Source organism: Silurus meridionalis, chromosome 2, assembly GCF_014805685.1.
Source record: "Silurus meridionalis isolate SWU-2019-XX chromosome 2, ASM1480568v1, whole genome shotgun sequence".
Taxonomy (NCBI): Eukaryota; Metazoa; Chordata; class Actinopteri; order Siluriformes; family Siluridae; genus Silurus; species Silurus meridionalis.
In genome coordinates, this window is record NC_060885.1 from 3983684 (window position 1) to 4009030 (window position 25347).

Below are 25347 nucleotides of genomic sequence, written 5' to 3' on the forward strand. Positions count from 1 at the left end.
AGGCGGAATGTTTTACACGGTCAAAAGAAACCCACTGCTTACGGATCGTGAAATTGCGGTGTATTTACACAAAGTGAAGCAGAACAACGTTTGTTGTGTGATTTGTGATTTACAGCTAAATACACTATATGGACAAAGGTTTAGGAACACCTGACTGTAAAATTATGTGCTTTTTGAACATCCTATTCCATATTTAGTCCCCATTCCACTTCCACTCTAGATTTTGGAGGGCGCCTGTGGAGATTTCAAATGAGGAAGCCTGAGGTGCAGCTCCAGTTCATTCCAAAAGCTCAATAAGCTTGATGGCGGAGCTCTATTGCAGGAGATCTTCCACTCCAACCCATGTTAAGCAGATCTTCATGGAGCTGGATTTGTGCAGGGGCATCTTCATGCTGGAACAGGTTTTGGTCTCCTAGCTCAAGTGAAGAGACAATTCAATGCTACAGCATCCAAAGACTTACAATTTACAATGGTGTGCCTCCAAGTTTGTGGTACCATTTTGGAGAAAAACCCACATATGGCTAGGAAAGTCAGGTGTCCCAACATTTTTGTCCATGTAGTATAGATCAGTTTTTTTTTCTTCGCTGTTGTGTGATTGTTGTGTATTGAGCACGATTGAAGCCAAGTTTATTATGAATCTTAAAAAAAAAAAATCTGTAATTGCTTTTATTATATTTATTATCTCCTTTTATTCCTGCTATAATCGACAGTGAAAATCCTTCTTTATTATATGATTTTATCAAATAGTGATGTTCCTATTTAGAGTGTAAGGTGTGCTAGAAAATATGCCTTCTATGGAGTTTTAAAATAAAATTGTAAAATAAAGAAATAAATACACAAACTAAATAAAAAATAATAATAAATACACAACCAAGTTGACTGTTTATGTTTCAATTTGGTTCCATTAGAGCACTTTTAACAACGCACATTGTCTCAAAGCAGCTTTACAGAGATAAAGTGGTCATAAAGTTGTATAAATGTACTATAAGTTTGTTCCTTATGATTTATTTTATCTCTAATGAGCGATCCAGTGGTGACTATAGCAAGAAAGAACCTCCCTGAGATGGTAGAAGAAACCTTGAGAGGAACCAGACTCAAAAGACTCATCCTCAGCATCGAACATGAATTCAGCAGAGTTCCATCATTGATGAGAAATTGCATACTGAATTATTTTAGATAAAATTATAATCTTTCTACAGTGGAATGAAAAAGTCTTGGAAATGACACAATTTTATTTTGTTAATAAAGCAAAAATAAACAACATAGCAAATCATTTTAAACCATTCTGAAACTCATACAAATATTTTATATATTTTACTATCACTATAGTAATACAGGCTTCGCCACAATTGTTTGAATCCCTAAAAAAAAAAAGATATTACAGTGACATATCAAACTTATGACGCCGTTTTAGTGCCACGTTAAAAAAAAATCAAGGTTAGGAGATTAAAGTCGTAGCAATATGAGAATAAAGTCGTAATATTTTAAGAACAAAGTCAAATTTACGAGAATAAAGTTGTAATATTTTAAGAATAAAGTCAAATTTACGAGAATAAAGTCGTAATATTTTGAGAATAAGTCAAATTTACGAGAATAAAGTCGTAATATTGTGAGAATAAAGTCAAACTTACAAGAATAAAGTCGTAATATTTTGAGAATAATATTTTGAGAATAAAGTCAAACTTACGAGAATAAAGTCGTAATATTTTGAGAACAAAGTCAAACTTAGGAGAATAAAGTCATAATATTTTTAAAATAAAGTAAATGTTCGTTTACTAATTATAACTCTACATGGATGCACCAAAAAATTCCCTTTTTTAAATCGCAATTCTGCATTTTTTCTCAAAACGTTAACACTTTGAACTTGTATTGCTACAACTTTGTTCTTAAAATGTTTCCAATTTTGACTTGGCCCTAGAATGCTGTTGTGATGAGTCATCATCCTTTAACCAATTAGAATTCGACCGCATATTAACAAGTATGTTCCAGAAATTGTTACAATCCTTGAAAAGTCCCTGAAGTTCAGATCTGTCAATATGTAAAAGTCACCTTCCTCTGGTATATTGTTGCTGCATCATTCCTATTTGCATATCGAAACCTGATTGGCTGTTATATTTTATGATGCAATAATGTTATTGCCTGGATTTTTTTTCTTTCTTTTCCAGAATCTGGAACAATCATTAAGTACTGGCTTTTCAGGAAATATTTAAAGACATCAAATGCGACAGCGAGGCGTAAAAGTATGCGTCACGGTGTTTATTGTGATCGAGGAATAAAATTCGTCTTTGTTTTTATTATTTCTTTCACTCTGAAAGAATCAAAAAACGATGGAAAAATCTGGCATGGATTTAGAGACATGAAGTGTATATCAGGGCTAACATTCATTAATGATGTCAGAAACACACTCTCTCACACACACACACACACACACCGTCTCTATAAAATGTTCCCCTACTCCTGTGTTTATGTGTTCAGCCACCTAAACACACACATGCACACGATTCAGTGCACTTAAACACCTTTTTATTCTGCTTTATGTCCCGGAGCTGCAAGCTGACGGCTGTAAACATGCCGAGTGACTGACCGGGCTCAGGCAGAACAGCCGGTTTTACTCGTAAACATTCTTCCTGGGTGGTAAATGATCAATTTCAGGCCACATGTGCCTTTAAATGTGGAATAAACATAGAAAATAAAAGTTAGAAAAGCTACCAAAACAACTTTCCTCAGAAAGGAAAAAAAAATGCTGAATCATGTTAGATACACAAAATAGACAAAAGTTTTTTAGACCATAAGATATATACAGACCAAAAGTTTGGACACAACTTCTCATTCGAAGAGGTTTCTTTATTTTCATGACTATGAAAATTGTAGATTCACACTGAAGGCATCAAAACTATGAATTAACACATGTGGAATTATATATGGAATTATATACATAACAAAAAAGTGTGAAACAACTGAAAAATGTCATATTCTAGGTTCTTCAAAGTAGCCACCTTTTGCTTTGATTACTGCTTTGCACACTCTTGGCATTCTCTTGATGAGCTTCAAGAGGTAGTCACCTGAAATGGTCTTCCAACAGTCTTGAAGTAGTTCCCCGAGAGATGCTTGGCCTTGGGTGCAGCCAGTGTTCACATTCATCCCAAAGGTGTTCGATACATTAGTGCTGTAATCAAAGCTGTATAACAGGAGATCTTCAACTTCAACATCCCCATGTAAAGCATATCCTCATGGAGCTGGCTTTGTGCACAAGGGCATTGTCATGCTGGAATAGGGTTGTGTCTCCTAGTTCAAATAAATGGAAAATATACTTCTACAGCATCTGTGTGCCTCTATGTTTGTGGTTACAGTTTGAGGAACATAGATGAAAAAAAAATATATATATATATATATATATATATATATATATATATATATATATATATATATATATATATAGCATGTAATATATATGACTCATCACAGTAAGCTTGCTAGTTTGTTGCTACCAAAGGACAAACATGGAGGGCTTCCATTGTTTAGTTTTTTTCCTCCGCTTTTGTAGCTTGAACAAATACAGGGCAAAAGAAATTACATAATTTCAAGTTCTGACTTTTCACCTACTATGAGAAAAGTCAGCAGATTTAGCAGAGTTAGCATAACTAGCATGGGGAAATTGGGCTTTAAAAGATGTTGAAGGTGAGTTCATGTGATCTCCAAAGGAGCCAAGAATCATACATAAAAAAGTTCCTCTCATTTCTTTGTCAAAACCCAATTTCCAAGGTGTTGATACGTGAACAAAACGTTTTTTTAAACAGTCTTTCACTCATCATTAAAAAGCTTGAGCCCAATAATGGGTCATGTGATGTGCCTTCCCAGTTTACCCCAGGTATAAACAGGAAACTGGCAGAAGAAAGGAAGCATGTGGAAAGCAGTTTGCGTTACAGGTTTAGACAATGCGATACATGATTACATAAAGACACGGCTGTGGAATTTGCTCACGTCACAGCGTGAAAACGTGTACTGAGAGGGTTCGCGTGACACAGTTTTTCACACGAGCACTTTTACATGTGTGTACCTTCATGTACAGAATGCAAACACGTGCATGATGTCCAAAGAGAAAGCTTTCACACTCGTATGATCCCTGAGGCTGAAGAGGGTGTGGACAAGTGAGAACACATGATAAGAATGTGTAGGTTGTGCTGCCGGCTGTCATGCGCCTGTGCCGAAAGATTAAGATCTCAACTTATCTGCGATCTGAACGATCGAGGATTCACTCAGTAAAAGTCACAACACACCAGCAATGGCAGCGCATTAAATATCAGCACTGAGAGGAACCTCAACTGCTCAGCTTTGGGCTTCAACTGGATACGGATATTAGTGCAAGAAGTTTCATAAACAAATCATAAACAAATTATCTCTCAGATTTACCTGTTAAAAAAAAATTAAATGAACAGAACGCTGGGTCCAAGATGGAAAGGATTAATAGAAGCAATTCATTATAATAGATGATCACAAGGCAGCAGGAGCTCAGGGGTTCAGGCTTTGGATCATACGAGAACCCAGTACCACCAATACCACTACCACTAAGCTGCTACTGCTGGGCCCTTGAGCAAGGCCCTTAACCCTAAACTGTTCAGTTGTCTGAATAAGGGCGTTTGCCAAATGCCATAAATGTAACCTCAACATAATGACAACAACAACAACAATAGTAATTATAAGTCCAAACAAAATTAAACAAAAAACAGCGCACCACAACAAAACAATAACAAAAATTACACATCAAAACAATACACCCCACCACAGCAAAACACAGCAATACAAAACAAAATAACACAACAAATCAAAATGACAGACAAAAGTAAACCAAAACAGCAAAACAAAACATACCACACCCCACCACACCGCACCACAACAAGACAAACAATACACCACAACAAAACAAAATGACACAGAACAGCTAATCAAAATGAAACAGCAATACGAAAAAATTGCAAAGCAAACAATACACTGCAACAAAACAAAACACACGACAGCTACACAAAACACAGCAATACAAAACAACACAACAAAACAAAAAGACACAACAGTAAAACAAAACACCGTAATAAAAAACATTAGTTAAAACACAGCAAAAAATACAAATCAAAATAACACAAAAAAGCTAAACAAAAACATTAAAACAAAACACAGCAAAACAAAATACCACGCAACAACAAAACAAAAAAAGCACACCACCACAAAACACAACAATACACCAAAAACAGCAAAACAAACAGACACACGGAAACAAAACAAAACACCATAATACAAAATAAGACACCAAGACAAATAGGCACACCACAACAAAAACATCAAAACAACACACAACAGCCCAAAAAAAACAAAACCACAACAAAACAAAAACGTTGTAAAAAAAAACACAACATAAAAAGACACACAACAGCAAAACAAATCTACTCACAGGAGCAAAACAAAACAGAAAATATTTATAGCATATTTACATTTTAATGTAATTTTCTTACATTATTGTGAAAAAATGCAGCATTAAGAATTTCTTTGAAAGTTTTGTGTACGACTACCACAGTTTGTTGTTTTAGATTTTGTTAAAATTCTGGATTCTGATTGGCCAGAAGGCATGGATTTGTTTTCTATAACAGCAGTTATCTGACAGTTGTGCTGCAGCAAATCACAGTAATTATGAATTGTTCTTGTGACGCCTGAAGTGCAGGGAAAGATTACAAATCAGTTGCAATTCCTAACAAGGGAAACATTGTGTTCTTATCAGGGTGAGTTTGATAGGGAGGAGATTATTAGTCACTCAGTAATTCACATAACGTACACGTAGAGTCATCAGTTTGACCGGGGTTGGATGTATCGTTATCATAATAACTGACTACAGCAGAAGAATCAAGGGCAGGGATGAAGTGGTTTGAGTACCAGGGACATATTAACAAAGGTCACATGACTCCATGAATCACTCATGCTCTGAGATCTTAACTAATATTATGGTTGTGGTGTTGTGTGGTGTGGTTTGGTGATGTGATGTGTGCTCTGATGTAGGGTGAGGAGGCCTCGGGGTGCAGTATGCGTTCCAATTCATCCTAATAGGGTTGAGGTCAGAGCTATAACAGGCCAATCAGGATCTTCCACTCCAACCCATGTGAACCACACACTGCAAAAAATAACTGTCTAAAAATTAAATATTAAAATTGATAGGTGCAAAAATATTAATGCACCACAAATGACCAACATTAGGACTGTTGTGAAAGTACAGCTTCTAGACGTCTACAGTAAGTAGAACTGCTTCTAGACATCTACAGTAAGTAGAACTGCTTCTAGACGGCTACAGTAAGTAGAACTGCTTCGAGACATCTACAGTAAGTAGAATTGCTTTTAGACGGCTACAGTAAGTAGAACTACTTCTAGACATCTACAGTAAGTAGAACTGCTTCTAGATATCTACAGTAAGTAGAACTGCTTCTAGACGTCTACAGTAAGTAGAACTGCTTCTAGACGGCTACAGTAAGTAGAACTACTTCTAGACATCTACAGTAAGTAGAACTGCTTCTAGAGGTCTACAGTAAGTAGAACTGCTTCGAGACATCTACAGTAAGTAGAACTGCTTCTAGACTTCTACAGTAAGTAGAACTGCTTTTAGACATTACAGTAAGTAGAACTGCTTCTAGAGGTCTACAGTAAGTAGAACTGCTTCTGACGTCTACACTAAATAGAACTGCTTCTAGACTTCTACAGTAAGTAGAATTGATTTAAGACGTCTTCATTAAGTAGAACTGCTTCTAGACGTCTACAGTAAGTAGAACTGCTTCTAGACTTTTACAGTAAGTAGAACTGCTTCTAGACATCTACAGTAAGTAGAACTGCTTCTAGACGTCTACAGTAAGTAGAACTGCTTCTAGACTTCTACAGTAAGTAGAACTGATTTTAGACATCTACAGTAAGTAGAACTGCTTCTAGAGGTCTACAGTAAGTAGAACTGCTTCTAGACATCTACAGTAAGTAGAACTGCTTCTAGACGGCTACAGTAAGTAGAACTGCTTCGAGACATCTACAGTAAGTAGAATTGCTTTTAGACGGCTACAGTAAGTAGAACTACTTCTAGACATCTACAGTAAGTAGAACTGCTTCTAGATATCTACAGTAAGTAGAACTGCTTCTAGACGTCTACAGTAAGTAGAATTGCTTTTAGACGGCTACAGTAAGTAGAACTACTTCTAGACATCTACAGTAAGTAGAACTGCTTCTAGAGGTCTACAGTAAGTAGAACTGCTTCGAGACATCTACAGTAAGTAGAACTGCTTCTAGACTTCTACAGTAAGTAGAACTGCTTTTAGACATTACAGTAAGTAGAACTGCTTCTAGAGGTCTACAGTAAGTAGAACTGCTTCTAGACGTCTACACTAAATAGAACTGCTTCTAGACTTCTACAGTAAGTAGAATTGATTTAAGACGTCTTCATTAAGTAGAACTGCTTCTAGACTTTTACAGTAAGTAGAACTGCTTCTAGACTTCTACAGTAAGTAGAACTGCTTCTAGACATCTACAGTAAGTAGAACTGCTTCTAGACGTCTACAGTAAGTAGAACTGCTTCTAGACTTCTACAGTAAGTAGAACTGATTTTAGACATCTACAGTAAGTAGAACTGCTTCTAGAGGTCTACAGTAAGTAGAACTGCTTCGAGACATCTACAGTAAGTAGAACTGCTTCTAGACTTCTACAGTAAGTAGAACTGCTTTTAGACATCTACAGTAAGTAGAACTGCTTCTAGAGGTCTACAGTAAGTAGAACTGCTTTTAGACGTCTACACTAAATAGAACTGCTTCTAGACTTCTACAGTAAGTAGAATTGATTTAAGACGTCTTCATTAAGTAGAACTGCTTCTAGACGTCTACAGTAAGTAGAACTGCTTCTAGACTTTTACAGTAAGTGGAACTGCTTCTAGACGTCTACAGTAGGTAGAACTGCTTCTACACTTCTACAGTAAGTAGAACTGCTTCTAGACTTCTACAGTAAGTAGAACTGCTTCTAGACATCTACAGTAAAAAGCTTTTTCCATTATTGTGGATCAGTTCATTGTTCTTGACAAATCGTTTTCAGTTACGTGGTTACGTGGGTCCACCTGATGGACCACCAAAATCATTGCTATGCCATGTCTTCTCAAGACATTCCGGATGTTTACGGTTGAATTCCTATAGAAATGTTTAATGTTTCTTATAGATGATTTCTTGTCATGTGACCTTTAATGGCATTTAATTCCCCAGTATTTTATTAATTAAAATAAAAAAATCAAAACCGAATATCACAGAGCTTCCACCACCATGCTTTACTGTTGGTATCTAATGTGCAACCATTCTTTTTCCAAACACAACCGGACTATTTCGAAATTTCGCAATGGAGATGACTGCAGTTCAGAACTTATTCGTCTCTGTTTAACTGTTATTTTTGCTGTTTTCAGGTAATCCTGCAACTCTTTTTAAGTAACTCCTATCACATCGTCATTATCCTAGAATCATATCTTGCACAGGTACACCCATCTAGCTATGATACGCTGTGATTTTATAAAAACGCACCTACACTATTAAAGTATTGGGACACCTGACAATTTTTCAGCCATGCATTGTTCTTACTCAAACTGTTACCACAAAGTTTGGAGGCACACAATTGTATAAAAAGGTGCAAGTTTGTGGTTGCAGTCAAATAAAATTTTTCCTTCACTTCAACTAGGAGATCCAAACCTGTTAAATCATGACGATGCCCCTGTGTACAAATCCAGCTCAATGAAAATATGCTTTACATGGGTTGGAGTGGAAGATCTCCTGATATTGAATGTGAATGCTAACTGCACCCCAGGCCTCCTGCATAAATCTCTTATAACTCTTCACAAGCTCACTCCAAAATCTAGTGGAACATCTTCCCAGAAGAGTGAATATTATTATAAGGACTAATGGGGACTAAATGTGGAATGGGATGTTTAAAAAGTATATATGACTCTTATGGTCTATACAATATTTGTCACTTTTAGGACAAGAACAAAACAAAACAAAAGTCATTTTGCTAGCTTTTCTATCTTCTATATTATACATTTATCCTGCAATTAAAGGCACATGTGGCCTGAAATCGATCATTTACCACCCAGGAAGAATAAGATTATGAGTAAAACCAATTTTATTGACAGACGTATTCTAGTATTTTGCATTTTAGTGTATTTGGAAGCTGTGGGCAGCTCGACTGATACTTGTTGGTTAAAATCTACACAACCATTGACATCAATTTTTCATAAAGACATTAAGTGCAAACTGCACAAGAAAATTTTTTGCAGCATTTCATATCTAGAGCCTGATAACTGTCAAAAAGTACATTTTTAATATAATGACTGGAATTTTTTATCAGTGGTGGACGAAGTATTTGATTAGAGATAAACTTATTAAAATATGGCTCCAATAAATGTAAAAGTGCTCAACTTTCAGTTGAGTAAACGTACAAAAGTATTTGCCTTTACATGTACAGAAGTATCCAAAGTACTATGATTTATTATAGCTATAATGTTCCTATTATCACTTTGCTTAATCAACTCAGTTTATGTGAAAAGACTTTCAGCACACTGATCTATTAATAGAATGATATTAATGACTCAAACACTGATTGATTTCTATTACAATGATCATGAGCCCAAAACCTACATCAAAAAAATTGCATACAAGTTCACAGGTGTTGTGGGTTGAGTTCGAGTCTGGAGTTTCTTCCATCATTTATTCCTCTCTAAATGTTCTGTTTGTTGTTGAACTGATGCTGAACTGTACATTGGTGATCAGTTCGACCCTGATTGGTGACTTCCTGTCTTCCTGTGTGTTTGACCAGTTACATTTTTATCCTCGTTAATAAAAAGGGACGAGTGATTTCGCAAAATGTGAGTAAAAAGTCAAATATTTGACTTTGAAATGTAGTGAGGTTACATTACAAGTCTCCCTAAATTGAAATACTTCAGTAAAGTACAGAAAAGTTAAAATGCTACTTAAGAACAGTAACGAATTACATTTACTTCATTACTGTTCATCACTGTTATTCATACAAAGACATTACGGTGACATTTGAAATAGATATACATATACATGACAGAATACATAACATTAGGTCTGCCAAATGACGTTCCTTTACAGTATATGTAGAAAGCAGATGTTCATTAAAACTCAACAGCACTATGTGCTTCACAAAGTGCAACGCTGTTCAATCCGAAATGAAGACTTTAAAATATGTCCCAAAAAGTAACAGCACATGACTGTCAACAGCTGTATAATGAGTTCCCAGAAAACTTTGCATGACCCAAGATTGTGTACATTGTCTACATCATTGGGACACACTAAGGACGTTGAAAAGCAACACAGGCGAGAGTAGAGCTTAGCATGGAATGTGGAGTTCATATATTCATTATGATCTCAGGAGGGAAAAGCAAACACAATGTCCTGCTTTTAGTGAAAACACACAAGCCGTGGAAAGCTTCCGGTGTGTTCTGTGTGTTATATAAGAGTGCGTCTGCATCACGCTGCCTTTATAGTTCCTCAGGGTTTGCACAATTTCGATATTTTTGACACAGATCTATCTTGATTTCGCCTGTTTACATACTTAAGAACCTTGTCTATTTTCTTTGTTTTTTTTTTTTATATCTGGCCACAATTTGTTCACCTGAAAACAACTGTTTTACAAGCAGCATTTTTGTGACTCTAGACAGGAAGTAATTTTTGTTTATTTTTTTATTCTATATCAAAGCCTGGACTCGCGTTTTCAGCTGCTGTATAGTGTGTAAAAAATGTCCTTGTGGGTTTATACTGTCTGTTTTCCCTTTACAAATTTTTATTTAGACATGAGATTCCCAAAATATGTTCCTATGAAGGGCAAAATAAATAGAATTTGATTGAGGGCCGTAGGCTGAAAATAAATGTTGCAATAAACGAACATTACACTAAAATTAGTTGCCATGGTTTCTCTCATTTATGATCAATATAATGAAAAAAATAAATAAATAGAAAATATGACTCTGTAATTTAAAAAAGTCCCAAGAGGAAATCCATTGTAATATTTCTTACTTTCTATATTTTTAATTATCAGGACTTAATTTTCTCGTAATCTCGGCATAACATTGTTTCCTCATGATCAGTATTAAATTTTTCTGTGTATTCGGATTAAGAGCATGTTTCAGAGGCAGCATCATGGACGATAACCATTTGGAGTTGTAATGTTTCAGTAAACTGGGATATTCGGATGCCGACCCCCCCCCTCCTCATTCAGTTTTTTCTTGCCAATGTTGCCACTGGTTTGCTCGTTAGGGTTAAATTAGAAGAGATAAACTTTTATAGACTGATTAAATATAAATGTAAAAGATATACTCTAATCTATTCATTTCTTTAAAGCTGCTTTGAGACATTGTTCAATTTTTTAAAAGCGCTATTCAAATAAAATTCAATTGCACTGAATTTAGCTGAGGTTGATGAACTGTAAGAGCCACTTAGATGTTTCTACATTTGTTTTTTTAATGCATTATCCACCTTTTTACCAATGCCCCATCAGGATTTGCACGAACTAAGGGTGAAACTTCAATTACGAGGCAAACAATCAGTCTGCAGTGTCGCAATTTATTCACTCATTCATTCATTCATTCATTGATGTGGAATCACTTGCGGACAGAACTTACGAGGTGGTATTAAAAAAACGGTGTAACTGGTTCTATTCAAACCACATCTGTGATTTCATCAGAAACAGCAAGTTAGAACATAGAGCAAAATTACTTGCATGAAACTGGGCAAATCTGCCACAGAGACGTTTGACATACGGCGACGCTGCAGCGAGTCGTCGGAAGAATATCACTGAAAGACGGCGAGAAATCAGGAAGACCTTTAAAGAGCTCAACCCCTAAAATTGATAAAACCGTTCTCCAACTTGTGCATTATGTTGGTGAGAACAATCCATGTGATCCCTCTTTACTCACCAGATTTGGCTCCTGCAGACTTCGCCCTCTTCCAGAATATTCCAGGACTAAATTTACTTATACATGAACAGTGTTATTTGATATGTTGATGTAATTTCCTGCGAATCAGGATGTCAGGGTGAGACAAATCATGTGCTCCTTTTGCATTTTCCAATAGTTTATTTTCCTCAGAATGTGAACTAAGCCGTACTTGACACTTATTAGCTTGGTCCAGGACATGATTTCCACAAAAGAGCTGTTTTTTTCCACAAAAAAAAAAAAAAAAGCTATGCTGCTCCACTTCAATTAGGATTTTACCTAAAAATAATCCTGGAGAGTTAAATCAGATGAAACTCCAATCAGTGCTTCACTGAGAGTTCTGTGTGTGAAATAATGACCCTGATCACAAAAACACTGCCTCAGGTGGAAGAAACGGATATTAAGGCGCTCATGAGGCCAGTCCTAATGACTGCAATCGCAATCAGGATCATAAGCATGCGTTCAAAAAACAAAAGCCAAAGTGAAAAGGCAATGGCGTTACTGAGCCGAACGTGTCATTAGCTGCTCTTGATTAGCCGTGGAGCACGTGGCTCTGGTGGTCTTTAGCGTTACGCTAATCTGTACCTTCATTCATAACGGGTACCATTGGGGGAGGAGGGGGGAGTGTGTTGTACGTGGTTGCCCCTGTTAGAAAAACTTCTTTTTAATGTTCAGAAAGGGTGGGGGTGAGGGGGTGGGTTCACGTCCTGCTTTACAAGACTGGAAAAGAGCATTCCACAGCATTCCATCCAGACCTCTTAGCGTCTGTAAGCGTCTGTTTGTGTAGCTTTGCCAGACCCCAGTTTGCATTAGTTTCGTTCTCAGCCATAATTAGCCGAACTTCGTGGACGCCACTGAAGCGTTTTCCGTCTTGATTGGTCGCTGTCAGCCGTTTCTGGCTCACCCTGGGCTAATTGAGCTCATCACTCAAGTTAACGAGGAACTTGTGGAAGAGAGAGAGACTAATAAACCAAACCGCAGGAAGAAAATGAAGTGCACAATGGATTTTATGGCGATCTGCAAAGCGAGACAGGCCAAAGCTAGCATGGCGAGGTCTATTCTAAAGAATTCTGAGCTCAAAGCAGATTCAAGAAACCAAATTATTTTGCTAGTTGGGTAAATGAATGTAAAGCTACACAAGCTAAATCGGTATGAACGTCAGATATTCACAATCATAGAGATTTTACTTTCAAATATATGTAGACAAAATGTTTTTGGATGGGTTTGCGTTACATTTTCTCTTTATTGAACTAGGACCCAAACCTGACCCAAAGCGAGTTCCATGAAGATATGGTTTTAATGGGTTTAAGTAGTAGATCTTGAGGGACCTGCTACGGAGCACTGATCGGAACCATACTGAAGACCTTTGGGATGAATGTGAATGCTGACTGCAACTCAGACCTCCTCACCTCACCTACATCACTACCTGACAAATCTCTACAAACACCATCCAAAATCTAGTGGAACGTCTTCCCAGAAGAGTGGATGTTAATAATTCTTCAGCATACCAGGATGTCATTGTCAAAGTAGTTTCAAGAAACCAAAATATTCTGCTAGTTTGGTAAATGAATGTAAAGCTACATGAGCTAAATCGGTATGAACCACAGAAACTCCATATTAAAATCTGATTTTAATACCAAATTATTAAAATAAAGAAAAACACAGTCACTTGTATTTAGTGGAACATCTTCCCAGAAGAGTGAAAGTTATTATAACAACAAATGGGAACTAAATATGGAATACAATGTTCAAAAATCACAAATCTTATGGTCAGGCGTCCACAAACATCTGTCAGTGTAGAGTATGTTACTGAAGTGTAAAATGCTTTTCTTTTTCAGAACACAGGGTCAGCCATGATGAAGTGCCTCCTGAGCAGAAAGAGTTAAGGGTCTTGCTCAAGGGCCCAACAGTGGCAGGTTGGCAGTGCTGGGGCTTGAACCCATGCTGACCTGTAACTTAAAGACATAACTGTTGAGCCACCACAGAGCATAGCAGTGTTTCAATTCTTCTGGAGTAATATTGAATTTTGTCCAGCACACATCACTATAGTTGGAGTCTGAAATATTGTATTCGAATCAGACTCCTCCTATTGAAGCATGAAGAAGTTTCTAGAATTTTTTATCGCTCTGTTGATGAATCTAGAACAGTATCTTCTGTAGTATTCTGCCATGTGTAACCACCTTTGAATCTTTATAGCCTTCTCAAAGCGTCTGATTCGACTACCAATCTCACAGTCAAATCTTCGTTTTTCTCGAATAAGTTAATATACAGTTCATTATAATAATGTAAATAAAAATTTTAAATGAAAGAGGCTCTTTTAACATGCATAAATAAATCCAAATCCCCCCATGACAGATTTAAGTTTCACTCTCCATAATCCGAGATCGACAGAGGAGCATCTTAGCAGAAGGGATTTAAATATTTAACAACATCTAGAAGACTCTGTAAAGGTTTATTCTAGAGGTCGACCGATTTGGTTTTTTTTCTGGCTGATGCGGATATTTATAAATCAGAGCAGCCGATGGCCGATATTTTTGGCTGATATGTCTGGCCGATTTTCTTTTTTTATCCCTTGATGTCATAAAATCTAAATCTTACTTAATAAGACATGATACAGAAAACTGCTTCAATTAAACACATAAAACAACACAATACTCCAATCAGTGCACTGGTTACCAGGTTTCTGTACACGAGTCTACCTGTAGCATACACTACAGCTGTTTAAAAGATAAGATAAGATAAGATAAGATAAGATAAGATAAGATAAGATAAGATAAGATAAGATAAACCTTTATTCGTCCCACAGTGGGGAAATTTCTATGTTACAGCAGCAAATTTAAAAAAATAAAAATAAATTAAAATATATAAAAAAGAATATACAAAGAAATAAAAACAAAGAAATAATAATAATAATAATAATAATAATAATAATAATAAACAAAGAAATAAAAATAAATGCAAATATATTAAAAAAAGAATATACACATAATATAATAACAGTATATACACAGTAAAATGTATAAATACAAATGGAAGAGAAAAAAAGGTAATATTTCAAGGTGGTATTGCACGTAATTGCGGGTAATATTGCACATAATATTGCACATGATTCATGTAATATTGCACACAGGTAATGTTATTGCACAGCTTTTTACGGTTTTTACTGGGAGCAGCTTTGATTGTAAAGTCTAATAGCAGCAGGGAGAAAAGACCTTCTGTAACGCTCCCTCAGACACTTAGGATGTATCAGTCTGTCACTGAAGGAGCTGCTCAGCGATGTAACGGTTACATACAGGGTGTGAGAGGCGTTCTGCAGCAATGATGATAGTTTTGCTACCGTCCTCCCTTCTCCCACCTCCTGTACAGTGTCCAGGGGAATCCCCAGGACTGAGCTGGACTTCCTGATCAGCTTGTCTAGTCTCTACCTGTCTGCAGTAGATATGCTGCTGCCCCAGCAGATCACTCCATAAAATATGGCTGAGGCCACCACAAAGTCAAAAAAGGTCTTCAGTAGCTCTCCTTGCACTCCAAAAGACCTTAGTCTCCTCAGCAGAAAGAGTCTGCTCTGCCCTTTCTTGTAAATTGCCTCAGTGTTGTCTGTCCAGTCCAGTTTGTTGTTTAGGTGAACACCCAGGTATTTGTAAGAGTCCACTCTCAAAATGTCCTTTCCCTGAATGTTCACTGGTGATGAAGTTTGTTTTTACCTACGGAAATCCACCACCAGTTCTTTCGTTTTCCCCGAATTTATCTGGAGGCAGCTCCGTTGGCACCAGTCCACAAAGTTCTGTATAAGTCCTCTGTACTCCCTGTCATCATCATCCGTGATCAGACAGACGATGGCAGTGTCATCAGAGAACTTCTGTAGGTGACAGGTTGCTGAGCTGAACATGAAGTCTGCAGTGTAGATGGTGAAGAGAAACGCGGCCAGAAACGTTCCCTGCGGGGCTCCAGTGTTGCAGACAATAATGTCAGACTCACAGTCACGAGTCCTCACATACTGTGGTCGGTCTGTGAGGTAGTCCAGTATCCAGGCAGACAGATGATGGTTCACTCCCATGTACACCATCTTATCCCTCAGGAGCGCAGGTTGGATGGTGTTAAAAGCACTAGAGAAGTCAAAAAACATGACTCTCACAGTGCTCCCAGCCTTTTCCAGTTGTGAAATAGCCCGATTTAGAATTAAGATGACTGGGTCTTCACTCCAATGCCAGGTTGGTAGGCAAACTGAAGTGGATCCATTGATGGGCTCACCAGAGGTCGGAGACGAGTGAGCACCAGCCTCTCCAATGTTTTCATCAGATGCGAGGTCAGTGCTACTGGTCGATAGTCTCCGAGGTCTTTTGGGTGCGACGTCTTTGGAACAAGCACCACGCAGGATGTTTTTCATATCTGTGGCACCTTTCCCAGCTTCAGGCTCAGGTCAAACATGTACAGCAATATGCCACACAGCTCTTCCTGAGCTCCATTCTCACCTGGGCTTCTGTAAGGGGCAGTGTGTATTGGCCGAAGTGTTGGAATTGGCAGGGGGGGGAGTTAGGTGTGTTGTGTATTGTCTGTGAGCTGATAAAACCAAGATGGCGGCGCGTGCACAACGCGAGGCCCAGCGTCTCTCCAGATTTTGCGATTTAGCAGCAATTTCTCCATCAACAGCAAGTTTATTCACGCAGAACAGGCTTGCACACATCTCATACAGCCGAGAAGCATTACTAGACATCGGCAATACTCACAGATACGGACTTTCAACGGACTTTGAACTCCCTCGGGAAATTGTCCGAACACCGCGGACCGCTGATCCAGCTCGGCCGACAGCGAGACCACAGCGCCGGCGGCGAGACCGTAAACAAAGGAGGGGGAAGCGAGGCAGCATCAGGGCTAAGCTAAGGCTAAACCCGCATCAACCATCGATTCCAAGCGTCTTCCTTGCCAATGTACGGTCTCTTGCTAATAAAATGGATGAGCTGCTGCTCCGGATATCATCACACAAACGGATTAAGGAATGTAATGTCATGATTTTCACGGAAACATGGCTCAACAACAACATTCCCAGCAGCGCCATTGAGCTCGGGGGTCGCAGTGTTTATCGGGCGGACAGGACGGCAGAGGACTCTGGTAAGCGCAGAGGTGGAGGTCTGTGCATTTATGTTAACAACTCATGGTGCACGGACTCTACTGTTACTGAAAGTCATTGCTCTGTTCATTTAGAGTATTTGATGATTAAGTGCAGACCCTTTTATTTACCGAGAGAATTCTCAGCCATTGTTGTGACTGCTGTGTACATTCCACGGATGCTAATGCTAAGCTAGCTATGGAGGAACTGCATGCAGCTATCAGCAAACAGCAGTCTGCACATCCTGAAGGAGCTATCATTGTCGCTGGAGATTTCAACCACTCCAACCTGAAATCTGTTTTACCAAAATTTCACCGCAATGTCTCCTGCTCTACTAGAGGACAAAACACTGGACCAGGTATACACAAACATACCTGGGGCATACACAGCCATTCCCTTCCCCCACCTGGGTCAGTCTGATCACCTCTCTTTGTTCATGCTACCCAAATACACACCACTGATCAAACGTGTGAAACCAGCTGTGAGGACAGTAAAGGTATGGCCAGAGGGGGCCATTTCTTCTCTACAACAACAGTTTCAGGATACTGACTGGAACATGTTCGCTTCACAGGCCACACTGGACTCTCACACAGACATGGACAGTTACACATCATCTGTTTTGGACCATATTAACACGTGCATTGACAATGTCACTACTGTCAAACACGTGAAATGCTTTCCTAACCAGAAGCCGTGGATGAACTCTGAAGTCCGTCTCCTGTTGAAAGCAAGAGATGCTGCCTTTAAATCTGGCAGTGCGGAGGACTACAACAGAGCCAGGTCCAACCTGAAAAGGGGCATCAGGAAAGCAAAGCTCACATTTAAACGCCACATAGAAGAGCACTTCCACAACTCTGACCCCAGACGCATGTGGAAAGGCATCCAGTCAATCACGGACTACAAACCCACAGCTCAACCAACCAGTAGTGCCTTCCAACCGAACGAACTTAATCACTTTTTTGCTCGTTTTGACCAAAGCACAGGACATTTTACACCAACCACGGACTCTGCTACTGCTTACAGCCCACTTTCAATCTCAACAACGGACGTCTATTCAGTGTTCAGCAGAGTGGATGCACGAAAGGCAGCTGGCCCGGACGGCATACCGGGACGTGTTCTCAGAGCATGCGCTGGACAACTGGCACAGGTTTTTACTGACATTTTCAACCTGTCACTGGCCCAAGCCATGGTACCTACATGCCTGAAGACCACTACTATCATACCAGTGCCTAAGCACTCAGCTGCTAAATGCCTGAATGACTTTCGCCCGGTTGCACTCACCCCATTGCTATGAAGTGCTTTGAGAAACTGGTCCTGAATCACCTCACTGCGGGCCTACCACCTACACTGGACCCATACCAGTTTGCCTATCGCCCGAACAGGTCAACAGAGGATGCAGTTTCCACAGCTCTTCATTCTGCTCTCACCCACCTGGATAAAAGCAACACGTACATCAGAATGCTGTTCATTGACTTTAGCTCTGCGTTCAATACAGTCCTCCCACTGTACTGATCACTAAGCTCAGTGAACTGGGTATCTGCACCTCCACTTGCAGATGGATTCTGGACTTTCTCACCAACAGACCTCAATCTGTCAGGTTGGGAAACCAGGTATCCTCAACCCTAATTCTGAACACTGGCATACCGCAGGGCTGTGTTCTGAGCCCACTGCTCTACTCCCTGTTCACCCACGATTGTGCTCCTCTGTATAACTCCAACATCTTCATCAAGTATGCAGATGACACCACCGTGGTCGGCCAGATCGACAACAACAACGAATCGGCCTACAGGAAGAGATCCGTAATCTGGCAGCATGGTGTGCCACCAACAACCTGACTCTCAACGCCACAAAGACCAAAGAGCTCATTGTGGACTTCCGAAATCCAACAGCAGGAGACATCTACCAGTCAACATCAATGGAACCGAGGTAGAGCGAGTCTCCAGCTTTAAGTTCCTGGGAGTTCACATCTCTGAGGATCTGTCCTGGCAGCAGAACACGTCAGCTCTGGAAAAAAGCACAACAACGCCTGTACTTCTTGAGAAGTCTCAAGAAATCTCATCTGTCCCGGGATTTTAACGAGCTTCTACCGCTGCATCATTGAGAGCATCCTGACCAACTCCATCACTGTATGGTACGGAGGCTCCACTGTGTGTGAACGTAGCACTGCAAAGGGTGGTCAAAACCGCCCAACGCATCACTGGCACCCAACTACCTGCCATTGAACACCTTCACCACAGCAGATGTCTGCGCAGAGCTCACAGCATCATCAAGGACTCTTCACATCCCAGTCATAAACTGTTTAACCTCCTTCCATCAAGAAGGAGATACAGAAACTGCGCACCAGAACCAGCAGGTTCAGGGACAGCTTTTTTCCATCCACCATCACACTACTGAACTCAACACTACACCGCTAAATCACTACAAAACAAACATAAACAAAAGACTGTATATAACCTCTGCACAATACATGTACATACTACATATTATATCTTTTCACTCCTCATTACATCTGCACTTTTATATCTGTATGTATATTTATCATTACTGTACATTCTGCCCAACATTTCACATTCATCTGTGTATATAATGTATGTGTATATATTTATATATATATATTTTTTTATATATAGTAGACTGTTTATTCAGCTTGCTACTCCTTAATGCCATAATCTTGTGATCTGTAACCTCTCATTTCTGCACATTTTCTTAATTACTGTACACCTTTATATTTATTCACTGTACTTCTGAATGTCCACACATCTCTGAACTGAAATAGCCTTTATATTTATTCACTGTATAAACTTCATATATATACCACTGCTGTAAATATGCCAGATAGTTATCTGCACTGTAAATATGCTAGATATTTATCTGCACTTTTGCACGACTGCTACATTTTGCACTTCTGGTAGATGCTAAACTGCATTTCGTTGCTGTGTACCTGTACAATGCAATGACAATAAAGTTGTATCTATCTATCTATCTATCTATCTATCTATCTATCTATCTATCTATCTATCTATCTATCTATCTATCTATAGCTGTGCAGAGAGAGGTGGGGCTGAAGCTGCTGTGGAAACAGAGAGGGGGGATTGCAGCAGGGGGGACTGGATGGGGGCAGGGGAGGGTAGCTGATCGAATCTGTTAAAGAATAGATTGAGATAATTCACCCACTTCTGGTCACCCTCAGCCTGAAAACTGGACTCCTTATGACCCGTGATGGTTTTGAGCCCCTTCCACACACCTCTGACATTGTTCTGCTGAAGCTCACTAACAAAACAGTTCCCAAATCTCATTCTCTCATTCTCTCTCTCATTCGCTCTCTCTCCAAATGTTATTCTCTCATTCTCTCTCTCTCCAAATGTTATTCTCTTATTCTCTCTCTCATTCTCTCTCTCTCCAAATGTTATTCTCTCATTCTCTCTCTCTCCAAATGTTATTCTCTCATTCTCTCTCTCATTCGCTCTCTCTCCAAATGTTATTCTCTCATTCTCTCTCTCTCCAAATGTTATTCTCTCATTCTCTCTCTTATTCGCTCTCTCTCTCCAAATGTTATTCTCTCATTCTCTCTCTCATTCTCTTTCTCTCTCTCCAAATGTTATTCTCTCATTCTCTCCAAATGTTATTCTATCATTCTCTCTCCAAATGTTATTCTATCATTCTCTCTCTCCAAATGTTATTCTCTCATTCTCTCCCAATGTTATTCTATCATTCTCTCCAAATGTTATTCTATCATTCTCTCTCTCCAAATGTTATTCTCTCATTCTCTCCAAATGTTATTCTATCATTCTCTCTCTCCAAATGTTATTCTCTCTCTCCAAATGTTATTCTATCATTCTCTCTCCAAATGTTATTCTATCATTCTCTCTCTCTCCAAATGTTATTCTCTTATTCTCTCTCTCCAAATGTTATTCTATTATTCTCTATCTCTCCAAATGTTATTCTCTCATTGTCTTTCTCTTCAAATGTTATTCTCATTTTCTCTCCAAAAGCAGCATCATATTCAACCAATGAAATAAATAACGCTAGATTTAGGACGCATTATAAGTATTCTAGTGCATCGATGTTGCGCTCTATACAGAGAGCACGCTCGCACAGGCAATTCGGCCGATTTCATTTGAATTTCTGACATGTGAGCTGCAAAACCTGTCTGCAGTGTGTTCTTTCTGCACTTATTTATAATTTTTTTTAGGTTTATTGATTCCAAATAAAACTAAAGAAAAAATATATCTTTCTGTGGTCATGTACATCGTGGCTTTAAAATGTTATGAGGTATCGTTTTACGAATGTTTATGTGGATCAGAAATAAAAAAGAGGGGAAAAAAAAACATTCTCAGCTCATTTGAAGTGAATTAGCATTCTGGGTTTATATTGGATTTCGATCAGGAATACTTAATTTAGTGTTTTCCTATTCTTTTCCCAGTAGTGTAAAAGTATTTAACTTTATTACTGTACTACATTTTTTAGCACCGCTGGACTCATTTTCAGTCCGAACTTTAGAATCGAGCTTGTGTTTTGTGATCTCAAAAGATAATTTTGTGGCAGCAGGGCACGTGGATGAGCGCCAGATATACGTGATTCCTCCAGATCTGCTCCTTTAGAAGACAAAGTAAAGAAAAGCATTGTGGTTTCACCTGATTTAAATCTCTAGGATAGGATTTTCTTTTTCCAGGTTTTCATTCCAAACAAGTGTCTTCACCAAATTCTAAATGACTATCAGGTGTGGCCCATGATTGGTTGGAATGAAAATCTGCACCCACACCGGCCCTTTATGGAAAAGATTGGACACCCCCCTGGCTTAATACATTTTTTGGTTTTGTATTATGTAGTTTATTTGATGGTTGTGTTTTGGATCCATGATGGGTTTAATGTATAAAGTCTTATTTGAAACATTGTTGGTGCAAATGCACATAAAACTGCTTTATCTGCTGTGATTATTGCTCAAGAAGGCATGTTGTTCTAGCAATCTAACTCCAGGGGGCTCTAGCAGAGAGAAATGTGCAAGCAAGGCATGGAAACTAAGGGTTAAGTTTGGGAAGAAGTAAAAAGAGTGTGTTCCAATTAGCGGTTCTATTGTTGTAAGCAGAGAGAAAGAAAAGACATTTAAATGAACCCATCAAACCATGCACGACTGGAACTTCATTTATTTCAGCATGCAACACAAACACAGATTAGAGGACTGTTCTGCTGTAATGTGCTTAATTACAAACACTAAAGTGTCATAATGGTCCTATTGCACTAATAAAGTCTTGCTTCTCAGTCTTCTCAGTCTGTTGATTGACCTTCGCAAGCTCACACTGGACAGCGGTAACCAAGCTTTTCAGTGCCTTCAGGGCCGTGTCCACACTAATACGTTTTTGGTTTGAAAACGCATATATTTCTCTCCGTTTTTCCTTCTATCTACACTGAGATGGCATTTTCAATCAATGTGGCTTTTTGAAAACACTCTCCAAAGGTTAAAAACGTGACATTTCAAAGAGCCGGAAAGTAAATAAACGATCAAAGTGTCTTCTGGTCATGTACAGTACAGGGACGTAAGCGTTTTTCAGGCATTTTTAGTTTGAATGAGCAATTTTTGGAAAATGATTGAAAATTAAAACAGATACGTGAAGCGTTTTTTAGACAATAACTTTAGACAACTCAAATTTATCTGGATTTCACACTTTCTGGTTTCTCAGGAACATCAAAAACCCTGCTTTTCATCTCCTTAACTATATGAGAAATAGAAAGGTAGGCTGGCGTGGGATGCGCTGGTCTAACATAACGGGGAGGTGGAAGCTCAGAAGACTGAATCGGAAGGTCACAAGTTTAAATCCCAGCACCACCAAAGCTGGGCCTTTGAGCAAGGCTTTAACCCTCAAATCGCTCTGGATAAAGGCGTCTACCAAATGCCATAACAGTAATTGTTAGCGAGAATACGAACAGACCCTCCAAAATAATCAAACTAGCCATAAATAGATATAAAGTAGGACATAGTTCAATATTTATTTATTTATTTATTTATTTTTAATGTAAGAGCAATAAAACACAGAATACATTAATTGAACCGAAATTAATGATATTTTATTAATTTCTATAGCAGTGTCTCTGCTTCATCGCACAACCCTGTGACTGATCAGCACCAGGTATGCTATTCCTAGAATATTTCATTTAATAAATCTAGAAGAAAAGTAAATAACGTGTACACCACAGGTTATTTATTAATTGATGATTTTTTGTACTTCTCATAACTTCTGATGCCTCAAATCTCAGTCTGTCACTCTGTACACCAGCAGAGAAACCACATCAAAAAGACATAACACAATGCCTGAGGGAAAACAAAGACTAGTGAGTGTGTGTGTGTGATTGTGTTTTACATCCTGGACCAACTGGTTTGTTTCTTACGCCATTCCTTACGCAAACTGAAACCTGTTACATCAGCTGATTAAATCTCGACAGGACGATAAGCCACACGATGGCGATTCCTCCTGATTACTTAACAAACCTTTCAGTTCCTCAGTCATTTCTTTAATGTTTTTTTTCCCTCAGGTCAGGTTCAAGTCAGGATATGTTGCTTAACCCATTGCAGACATGTAAATGCAACATATGTTTATCAATACTGGTTAATGTTGAAGAAATAAGAACCTCCACTCTTCTGGGAAGATATGAGGTGGAATCAAATGTTTCAAGACTAGAAACAAGTACTTTATTTATGTATGTTTGCACACTATCGCCTTCAAAATAGTCCCCTTTGCACAGCAATACAGCGCCCCCAGCGTTCCTGCCACATCTGGAACGTGTCCTGGAAGTCTTCTTTTCGAAGCGTGTCAAGCAAACTTCTGCGATTCGGCGTTGAAACTTTACAGTTGGGTCAATCTTTGATCTGGATCTATATCTAGGGGGAGGAGGACGAAGTCCAGAGGAGCCAAATCAGATAAGTAGGGTGGGACGTGAGACTGTGTATTTTTTTTTCAGTGATAAACTGATGTGCGATGAGAACTCGGTGACGGTGCGCAAGGGGTCAGAAAAGCAGAAGTGGAAACGCATGTGGTCAAAACAGCACCAGTCGCAAACAGACCTGTCTTTTCGCACACTGACTTTTCAGAAGGTCGGTGCTCCCTGTGATTGTGCGTGCAGCCTTGTGCTATCACCTGTTGGCAAAACTTTTCTATACAACCTTGTATCAATCAGTGTATATAAGTCAGAATAAGACTTAATACTGTGGGAGATATTAGCATTAGTTTGCCTTGTCAGGATTATAATTGCACATTTGATACCATCTCGTATCTATTGTAAATGTAGCACCAGGGTTCCTGGAGGAACGTTGTTTAATTCCACTGTGTATTGAGTCAGCTATATGGTTGAAATGACAATTAAAGCTTCTTGACTTGACTTGATGCTAATTATGATTTGAGTGATTGGGAATGACGCTGTTGTTAGCTTAGCCTTTTTAGGTAGTTATTAATACGTAGTTTGTATCATGAGAGATATTAGCAGAGAACATTGAGAGATTAGAAATGAAGCTACTATGAGATTACCTTATGTTTTCCTGTGTGTCTACATACTGACTGATTTCCCAGCAGAAACTTAAAACAGTGTGTGATTTAAGCTGGACATCATTTTAACATATTTACTGTATCTTCACAACAACAACAAAAGATGCTAGTTAGGGTTAGTTCACTTTTTCATCTAAAACGTGAAGGATGCTAACAGTGAACTTAAAATATTGTACCATAAATTTGTGAATTTTCTGGAATATCGATTTTGGTTTTACTGACATTTAATGACATCTGTTTTTACTGTTCACCTGCACTGTATTTTACTTCAGATAATTGAGCGCACAGCTAGCATAGTGGCTGACTAGCACACTAGCATCGAAGTTATTTAACAGGATTAAATAGAATATACACTATATAGATAAAGGTTTGTGGACAGAATATAAAGTTGGTGTGCTTCATGAACATTTAATTTCACACTGCTGTCATAAAAACCTCTGGGAGATGTTTCACTAGATTTTGGAGTGTGCTTGTAGAGATTTGTGGTCATTCAGCCAGTAAGTGAAGTCAGGTACTGATGTAGGTGAGAAGGTGAGGAGGCCTGAGGTGCAGTCAGCCTTCACGTTCATTCTGAAGGTGCTCAATAGGGATGAGGTCAGAGTTCTATAGCAGAAGATCTTCCACGATGTTGTAGGTTTAGAGACAGTGGCATTGAGTAAAAGACAGGAGGTGGAGCTGGAGGTAGCAGAGCTGAAGATGTTGAGGTT